The sequence below is a fragment of the Hyperoodon ampullatus genome, assembly GCF_949752795.1.
Source record: "Hyperoodon ampullatus genome assembly, chromosome: 8".
NCBI lineage: Eukaryota > Metazoa > Chordata > Mammalia > Artiodactyla > Ziphiidae > Hyperoodon > Hyperoodon ampullatus.
This window is the reverse complement of record NC_136921.1, coordinates 40,250,502-40,259,700: the sequence shown is the minus strand read 5'-3', so window position 1 is coordinate 40,259,700 and position 9,199 is coordinate 40,250,502.

Below are 9,199 nucleotides of genomic sequence, written 5' to 3'. Positions count from 1 at the left end.
AGCTGGTTCCCACAAAATAACTTGAATTCTATTCCTGGATAAGCCAGATCTTTAAAAATCTTTGGACTATATTGCTTTGGCATCTAGTACAATGTTTTCCAACTAAGTGTCCATGGATAACTATCCAGAGAGATGTTAGCTTGGTCAAAGTAGTTATAAAACATGATACACATTAGGTTCCTCACATGGAGGTTCCCAGTGTAAAGTCCCCAAGCAATCCTGCCATAAAAATACATGTCTAACACTGTTGAAAGTAGTGTTTCTAAAACATAAATGGGTATACGTGCTTTCTTTCTTTGCCACACACCTAATAACATTATGAGAAACATGAGTTTGGAAAACGTTGATGATTGTGTCAATTAAGATGCTTTTAGCTGCAAATAACAGAAAACCTGAAACAGAGTGGATTAAACAAATAGGACATTTTTAAAAATCACATACTGAAAAGTCAAGGAGATGATTGCTGCCATTGCTTCAGCGGCTTCAGTGGGACAATAACGTCAGGACCACCATCTCCAGGATTCCCTTGTCAGTTCCTTCCTAGTTACAAGATGGTGGAAACAGTACCCATTCCTTTCAGTATTTCATACTACAAGAGCAGAATTAAGTAGTTGTGACAAGGCACTGTCTGGCCTGCAAAGCTTTTAAAATATTTAGCAACTGGTTCTTTATAGAAAAAGTTTGCTGACACTTTTCTGGATGACCTAGACAATCTAGATATAAATGAAAGAATGTGTACCAGTAAGAATTGACAGGAAATGACTCTAAAATATATAAAGAAATATCATTGATAGAAATTAATAATTAATAGACAGACGTGCAGTAAGGAAATAAAATTTTTAGAATGACACCCAGAGATTTCCAGCTGGGAAGTATGGGTAAACAGTGCTGTGTTAACTAACAGAGATGACATGAATCCAGGAAATTTGGGTGAGGAGGTAATAAAGAAAGGGAGAATATGATCATCATTTTACTTAGAGCTGTTCTACATTTGAGGATACTTATATCCAAATAAAGATAATAAATGTAACTTCAATGTCTAGGAGAAAAACAGGCTAAAGAGAAAAATTGGGGAGTGAAAGAAAGATAGACAAGATGAAAAGGCAGAGGGCTATGTACCAGATGAAGGAACAAGACAAAACCCCAGGAAAACAACCAAATGAAGTAGAGATAGGCAACCTTCCAGAAAAAGAATTCAGAATAGTGATAGTGAAGATGATCCAGGACCTCGGAAAAAGAACGGAGGCAAAGATCAAGAAAATGCAAGAAATGTTTAACAAAGACCTAGAAGAATTAAAGAACAAACAAACAGAGATGAACAATACAATAACTGAAATGAGAACTACACTAGAAGGAATCAATAAGAGAATAACTGAGGCAGAAGAACGGATAAGTGACCTGGAAGACAGAATGGTGGAATTCACTGCTGCGGAACAGAATAAAGAAAAAGAATGAAAAGAAATGAAGACAGCCTAAGAGACCTCTGGGATAACATTAAACACAACAACATTCTCATTATAGGGGTCCCAGAAGGAGAAGAGAGAAAGGACCCGAGAAAATATCTGAAGAGATTATAGTCGAAAACTTCCCTAACATGGGAAAGGAAATAGCCACCCAAATCCAGGAAGTGCAGACAGTCTCATACAGAATAAACCCAAAGAGAAACACACCAAGACACATAGTATTCAAACTTGCAAAAATTAGAGACAAAGAAAAATTATTGAAAGCAGCAAGGGAAAAACGACAAATAACATACAAGGGAACTCCCATAAGGTTAATAGCTGATTTCTCAGCAGAAACATTACAAGCCAGAAGGGAGTAGCATGATATACTTAAAGTCATGAAAGGGAAGAACCTACAACCAAGATTACTCTACCTGGCAAGGATTTCATTCAGATTCGATGGAGAAATCAAAAGCTTTACAGACAAGCAAAAGCTAAGAGAATTCAGCACCACCAAACCAGCCCTACAACAAATGCTAAAGGAACTTCTCTAACTGGGAAACACAAGAGAACAACAGGACCTACAAAAAGAAACCCAGAACAATTAAGAAAATGACCATAGGAACATACATATCGATAATTAGCTTAAACGTGAATGGATTAAATGCTCCAACCAAAAGACACAGGCTTGCTGAATGGATACAAAAACAAGACCCATCTATATGCTGTCTACAAGAGACCCACTTCAGACCTAGGGACATATACAGACTGAAAGCGAGGGGATGCAAAAAGATATTCCATGCAAATGGAAATCAAAAGAAAGTTGGAGTAGCAATTCTCATATCAGACAAAATAGACTTTAAAATAAAGAATGTTACAAGAGACAAGGAAGGACACTACATAATGATCAAGGGATCAATCCAAGAAGAAGATATAACAGTTATAAATATATATGCACCCAACATAGGAGCACCTCAATACATAAGGCAACTGCTAACAGCTATAAAAGAGGAAAGCGACAGTAACACAATAATAGTGGGGGACTTTAACACCTCACTTACACCAATGGACAGATCATCCAAAAGGAAAATAAATAAGGAAACAGAAGCTTTAAATAACACAATAGGCCAAATAGATTTAATTAATATTTATAGGACATTCCATTCAAAAACAGAAGATCACACTTTCTTCTCAAGTGTGAATGGAACATTCTCCAGGACACATCACATCTTGGGTCACAAATCAAGCTTTGGTAAATTTAAAAAAATTGAAATCATATCAATCATCTTTTCTGACCACAACACTATGAGATTAGAAATGAATTACAGGGATAAAAACGTAAAAAACACAAACACATGGAGGCTAAACAATACGTTACTAAATAACCAAGAGATCACTGAAGAACTCAGAGAGGAAATCAAAAGATACATAGAGACAAATGACAATGAAAACACGACGATCCAAAACCTATGGGATGCAGCAAAAGCAGTTCTAAGAGGGAAGTTTATAGTTATACAAGCCTACCTCAAGAAACAAGAAAAAATCTCAAATAAACAATCTAACCTTACACCTAAAGCAACTAGAGAAACAAGAACAAAGAAAACCCAAAGTTAGCAGAAGGAAAGAAATCATAAAGATCAGAGCAGAAATAAATGAAATAGAAACAAAGAAAATAGCAAAGATCAATAAAACTAAAAGCTGGTTCTTTGAGAAGATAAACAAAATTAATAAACCATTAGCCAGACTCATCAAGAAAAAGAGGCAGAGGACTCAAATCAATAAAATTAGAAATGAAAAAGGAGAAATTACAACAGACACCCGAGAAATACAAAGCATCCTAAGAGACTACTACAAGCAACTCTATGCCAATAAAATGAACAACCTGGAAGAAATGGACAAATTCTTAGAAAGGTACATAACCATCCAAGACTAAACCAGGAAGAAATAGAAAATATGAACAGACCAATCACAAGTAATGAAATTGACAAAGTGATTAAAAATCTTCCAACAAACAAAAGTCCAGGACCAGATGGCTTCACAGGTGAATTCTATTAAACATTTAGAGAAGAGCTAACACCCATCCTTCTCAAACTCTTCCAAAAAATTGTTGAGGAAGGAACACTCCCAAACTCATTCTATGAGGACCATCATGCTGATACCAAAACCAGACAAAGATACAACAAAAAAAGAAAATTACAGACCAATATCACTGATGAATATAGATGCAAAAATCCTCAACAAAATACTAGCAAACAGAATCCAACAACACATTAAAAGGATCATACACCATGATCAAGTGGGATTTACCCCAGGGATGCAAGGATTCTTCATTTATATGTAAATCAATCCATGTGATAAACCATATGAACAAATTGAAGAATAAAAACCAGATGATCATCTCAATAGATGCAGAAAAAGCTTTTGACAAAATTCAACACCCATTTATGATAAAAACTCTCCAGAAAGTGGGCATAGAGGGAAATTACCTCAACATAATAAAGGCCACATATGACAAACCCAGAGCAAACATCATTCTCAATGGTGAAAAATTGAAAGCACTTCCTCTAAGATCAGGAACAAGACAAGGATGTCCACTCTCATCACTATTATTCAACATAGTTTTGGAAGTCCTAGCCATGGCAATCAGAGAAGAAAAAGAAATAAAAGGAATACAAATTGGAAAAGAAGAAGTAAAACTGTCACTGTTTGCAGATGACATGATACTATACATAGGGAATCCTCAGGATGCCACCAGAAAACTACTAGAGCTAATCAATGAATTTGGTAAAGTTGCAGGATACAAATTAATGCACAGAAATCTCTTGCATTCCTATACACTAATGATGAAAAATCTGAAAGACAAATTAAGGAAACACTCTCATTTACCACTGCAACAAAAATAATAAAATACCTAGGAATAAACCTACCTAGGGAGACAAAAGACCTGTATGCAGAAAACTGTAAGACACTGATGAAAGAAATGAAAGATGATACCAACAGATGGAGAGATATACCATGTTCTTGGATTGGAAGAATCAATATTGTGAAAATGACTATACTACCCAAAGCAATCTACAGATTCAATGCAATCCTTATCAAACTACCAATGGCATTTTTTACAGAACTAGAACAAAAAATCTTAAAATTTGTATGGAGACACAAAAGACCTCGAATAGCCAAAGCATTCTTGAGGGAAAAAAATGGAGCTGGAGGAATCAGACTCCCTGACTTTAGACTATACTACAAAGCTACAGTAATCAAGACAGTATGGTACTGGCACAAAAACAGAAATATAGATCAATGGAACAAAATAGAAAGTCCAGAGATAAACCCACGCACCTATGGTCAACTAATGTATGACAAAGGAGGCAAGGATATACAATGGAGAAAAGACAGTCTCTTCAATAAGTGGTGCTGGGAAAACTGGACAGCTGCATGTAAAAGAATGAAATTAGAACACTCCCTAACACCATACACAAGAATAAACTCAAAATGGATTCGAGACCTAAATGTAAGACCAGACACTCTAAAACTCTTAGAGGAAAACATAGGAAGAACACTCTTTGACATAAATCACAGCAAGATCTTTTTTGATCCACCTCCTAGAGTAACGGAAATAAAAACAAAAATAAACAAATGGGACCTAATGAAACCTAAAAGATTTTGCACAGCAAAGGAAATCATAAACAGGACGAAAAGACAACCCTTAGAATGGGAGAAAATATTTGCAAACAAATCATCAGACAAAGGATTAATCTCCAAAATATATAAACAGCTCATGCAGCTCAATATTAAAGAAACAAACAACCCAGTCCAAAAATGGGCAGAAGACCTAAATAGACATTTCTCCAAAGAAGACATACAGATGGCCAAGAAGCACATGAAAAGCTGCTCAACATCACTAATTATTAGAGAAATGCAAATCAAAACTACAATGAGGTATCACCTCACACCAGTTAGAATGGGCATCATCAGAAAATCTACAAACAATAAGTGCTGGAGAGGGTGTGGAGAAAAGGGAACCCTCTTGCACTGTTGGTGGGAATGTAAATTGATAGAGCCACTAAAGAGAACAATATGGAGGTTCCTTATACAACTAAAAATAGAATTACCGTATGATCCAGCAATCCCACTACTGGGCATATACCCAGAGAAAACCATAATTCAAAAAGACACATGCACCCCAATGTTCACTGCAGCACTATTTACAATAGCCAGGTCATGGAAGCAACCTAATGCCCATCGACAAACGAATGGATAAAGATGTTGTACATATATACAATGGAATATTACTCAGCCATAATAAGGAACGAAATTGGGTCATTTGTAGAGACGTGGATGGATCTAGAGACTGTCCTACAGAGTGAAGTAAGTCAGAAAGAGAGAAACAAATATCGTATATTAACGCATACATGTGGAGCCTAGAAAAGTGGTACAGATGAACCAGTTTGCAGGGCAGAAATTGAGACACAGATGTAGAGAACAAACGTATGGACACCAAGGCAGGGGGAAAGCTGTGGGGGGGCGGGGGGGGGATGGTGGTGTGATGAACTGGGAGATTGGGATTGACAAGTATACACTGATGTGTATAAAACTGATGACTAATAAAGACCCTGCTGTATAAAAAGATAAATAAAATAAAATTCAAAAGAAAAAAAAAAAAACATTGGGGAGTACCTGTGTGCCAGGAAAATAAGATATGGAACCTGAAAGAAAAGTGCTCACAATTGAGAAAAAGTTCCAACTTTTTATCAATGTCTCCTTCCTACAAATTCATTTGTCAAGTCTGCACACCATTTCTCTCTCATCACACTTCATGCTTTTTACATGGTGATTTTATTCATCTTTATGCAACACACAGTGCACTGCCATGCATTGACATTTTCTAAAAGTATCTATTATTACTTACAAGAAGTGAACAGACCTTCCTGTTTCCAAATTTGTGTTTTTTCCAGCAGAAGGGATCTAATAAACATACCTGTATTGGAAAGGGAGTTCAAAGATGACGTGTGTCAAAGGCTAGAGAGCCTCCAGGCAAGGAGGTAACAAATTTAGAAATACTTTAAAACAAAGACAACCACAAATGTAAAAAAGTGCTTTTTAATCCTTAACCAAAAGGATCATTTAAGTAGATGTAATTTGTTTTTTTTTTACTAGAGTATTCATAACAATGTAGGTCAATATGCCTTAAGCAACATGATTATTGAATAAAAGTTAAGATGGACAGCAGTTGTAATTTGTGTGAAATTTATACTTGAGTTTAAAGTTCTTTAAACTTTTATAAAATTATAAACTGATAATAATTCCCCAAATTGGAAGTCAGATAACTTAATTTTAATACAATATGAAATTAAAGTACACTTGTTTACACAACAATGAATAAGGACAAGTTTCCAAGTCAGATATCAAACTGAAAATTCAAAAATAAACAGAGAAAATGTAAACAGTTATAAAATACCAACAGTTATAAATGTTGCTTAAAGCATGGCTATTCAAAATATGGCCTATGAACGATTCGTGACTCATCCAAAATGAAAGAAAGAACTTGTGCCAGAATGAAAATCTATTATGTTACTAATTGGCCGACATTTTTTTATAACAAGACTTTCTTGATAAAGGAAGCAATGTGTTGATTTATATTCTGGCACAGGTGCCTCATCTCGTTACAGACTGGAGAACAGGTACTGCTTACTTCTTTAAAGTGTCATTATAATTTTACTGCTTAGAGTTAGGTTAACTTTACTGTGGGGGGAAAAAGTTAAAATGAGACTTATGATTGTCACCTATACCTCATCTTTTTAATCCCATCTATCCAGGGCTCCTATCCGAAAAGCAAATTAAACTTTATAAACTCACCACAATTTAACATTAATCTTCAGATGTGTTACTGACATCTATTCACCTCTTGTTTTCAATCTTGGGAGGAAAAAAATAAGAATTGAGTTATTTGTTAAGTTCTCTCTAAAAATTGGTTTATTTTCATATTCAATCAGAGAAAATATCTAAATTCATCTTTATGAAAAAACTGAATTTTTATACTGTTTGCATAACCTACTAGTTGCTTTTTTACAATAAAAATTGGTAGAAAAAAGGTATGGAAATTTACAACCCTGTATATTCTATTAACTAAGGGGAAGGAGATAAACTATTTAAAGATTTCTCAGAATAAAAGAAAACTCGCATAAAATATTTTTTTAAGAAACAGTTTATAATTCAAAATTTGAACATTTCTTGATTTTTGCTTTTTAGTATGGCATAATTCCTCTAGAAAGTTAAAAATATAATATGGTCTTTTGTCAAAATAATAATTTCCTCTTTCTCCAATGACTTTCTTACTAAGCTTTACCTGCATTAGCTTAATACTGAAGGCAAATAAATGGGCAACAACAATTTAGAAAAAACTCATCAGTTTTAGATACACGAAAGCCCAATTTAGCTTCCGCAATGACTAGTTTATTGAACCGATAAACTACTTCTTAAAGAAGTTAAATGTATATTTACATGTCTTAAGATGAGCTCCTTTGGCACCTGAGTTGAGTACAATATACCAGAAGGAAGAATCTCCAAGAGAAAGTTGTCTAAGGACTATATTTCATCTATTTATACATATATACATACACCTATACAAATACATATACACATGAGCACACACACACACACACACACACGAGCAGAAATAATTTTTCCTTTAAGAAATGCTGAGGATGTAAAAAGAATTCATTTACCCAAATAAAGTGACCTGACGGTTATTAAAAACAGCTTTAAGTTATTTGGAGTCTTACCAAGTTTCAAGAAGTCAAAGGTTTTAGAGTAATATATAATTCAAACGGAAAAAACTCAAGGATTTCTTTTGACAAAACCTAATTTCTTTTGCTACAGTAACAGGGTCATGAAGTTACAGTTATCTTAACATGGTAACATAACAGAGTTTTTAATAGTCTCCAGGTGGAAAGTCATCAAAGATTACCCAAAAAGGAGTCAATCTTCCCCGCCCCCTGCCAATTAGGACCAAACATAGTCACCAGCCACCCATCAAACATTCTGCTGTCCCTGGACTATTACTTGCACTGGCCCCAGCAAAAGACCATTAAATGCCACTCTGCAGATCTCCTGCTAAGCCTCCTCACTCACTAGGAATTTTACACAAGAACTTTAGAAGAGCTTGATGTCATCCTGCTTTATGAGCATATCCACCTTGCTACTGCTGACTCTGGTACTGTGTTAATAGTACTACTGGTGCCATGATATTTTTTATGCATACTTTTAGAACTCTGAATGGTTGGCTTCTATTCGAAGACTTAGAAGATACCTAAAATTCTGTAAGTTGCATAAGTCTGTCAGCACTTTCTTCTACATTCAATTAATAAATATGTTTGGTTGGCTGAAAACAGAGCATACTCAGTTTTACCTAAGCATCTTCTACTCTAGAGGTTCTGGAGGATGAAAATCCTCTACACCTCTGTACCCTGTATTCTCCATCTTTTACACCTTGTTAAATCTGACATATTTGAGAATGGGCAAAAGACATTTGAGTTAAAAATGATGCCATGCTGCTCTTTCCTCTGCTTCAACTTGTATAGAATATCCCTAATCTATTTTCTAACCCCCTCTCTGCTCTGGTTAAAGGACCTGTCTCATATAGCAGACCATATGTAATGGAGATCTTATGCAGTTTCAAAATATCCATGATTGAAAAACATTCTTATTTAAACTTGACACTGTTATCCTAAACAAAATTTTGTCAATAGAGGCATGGT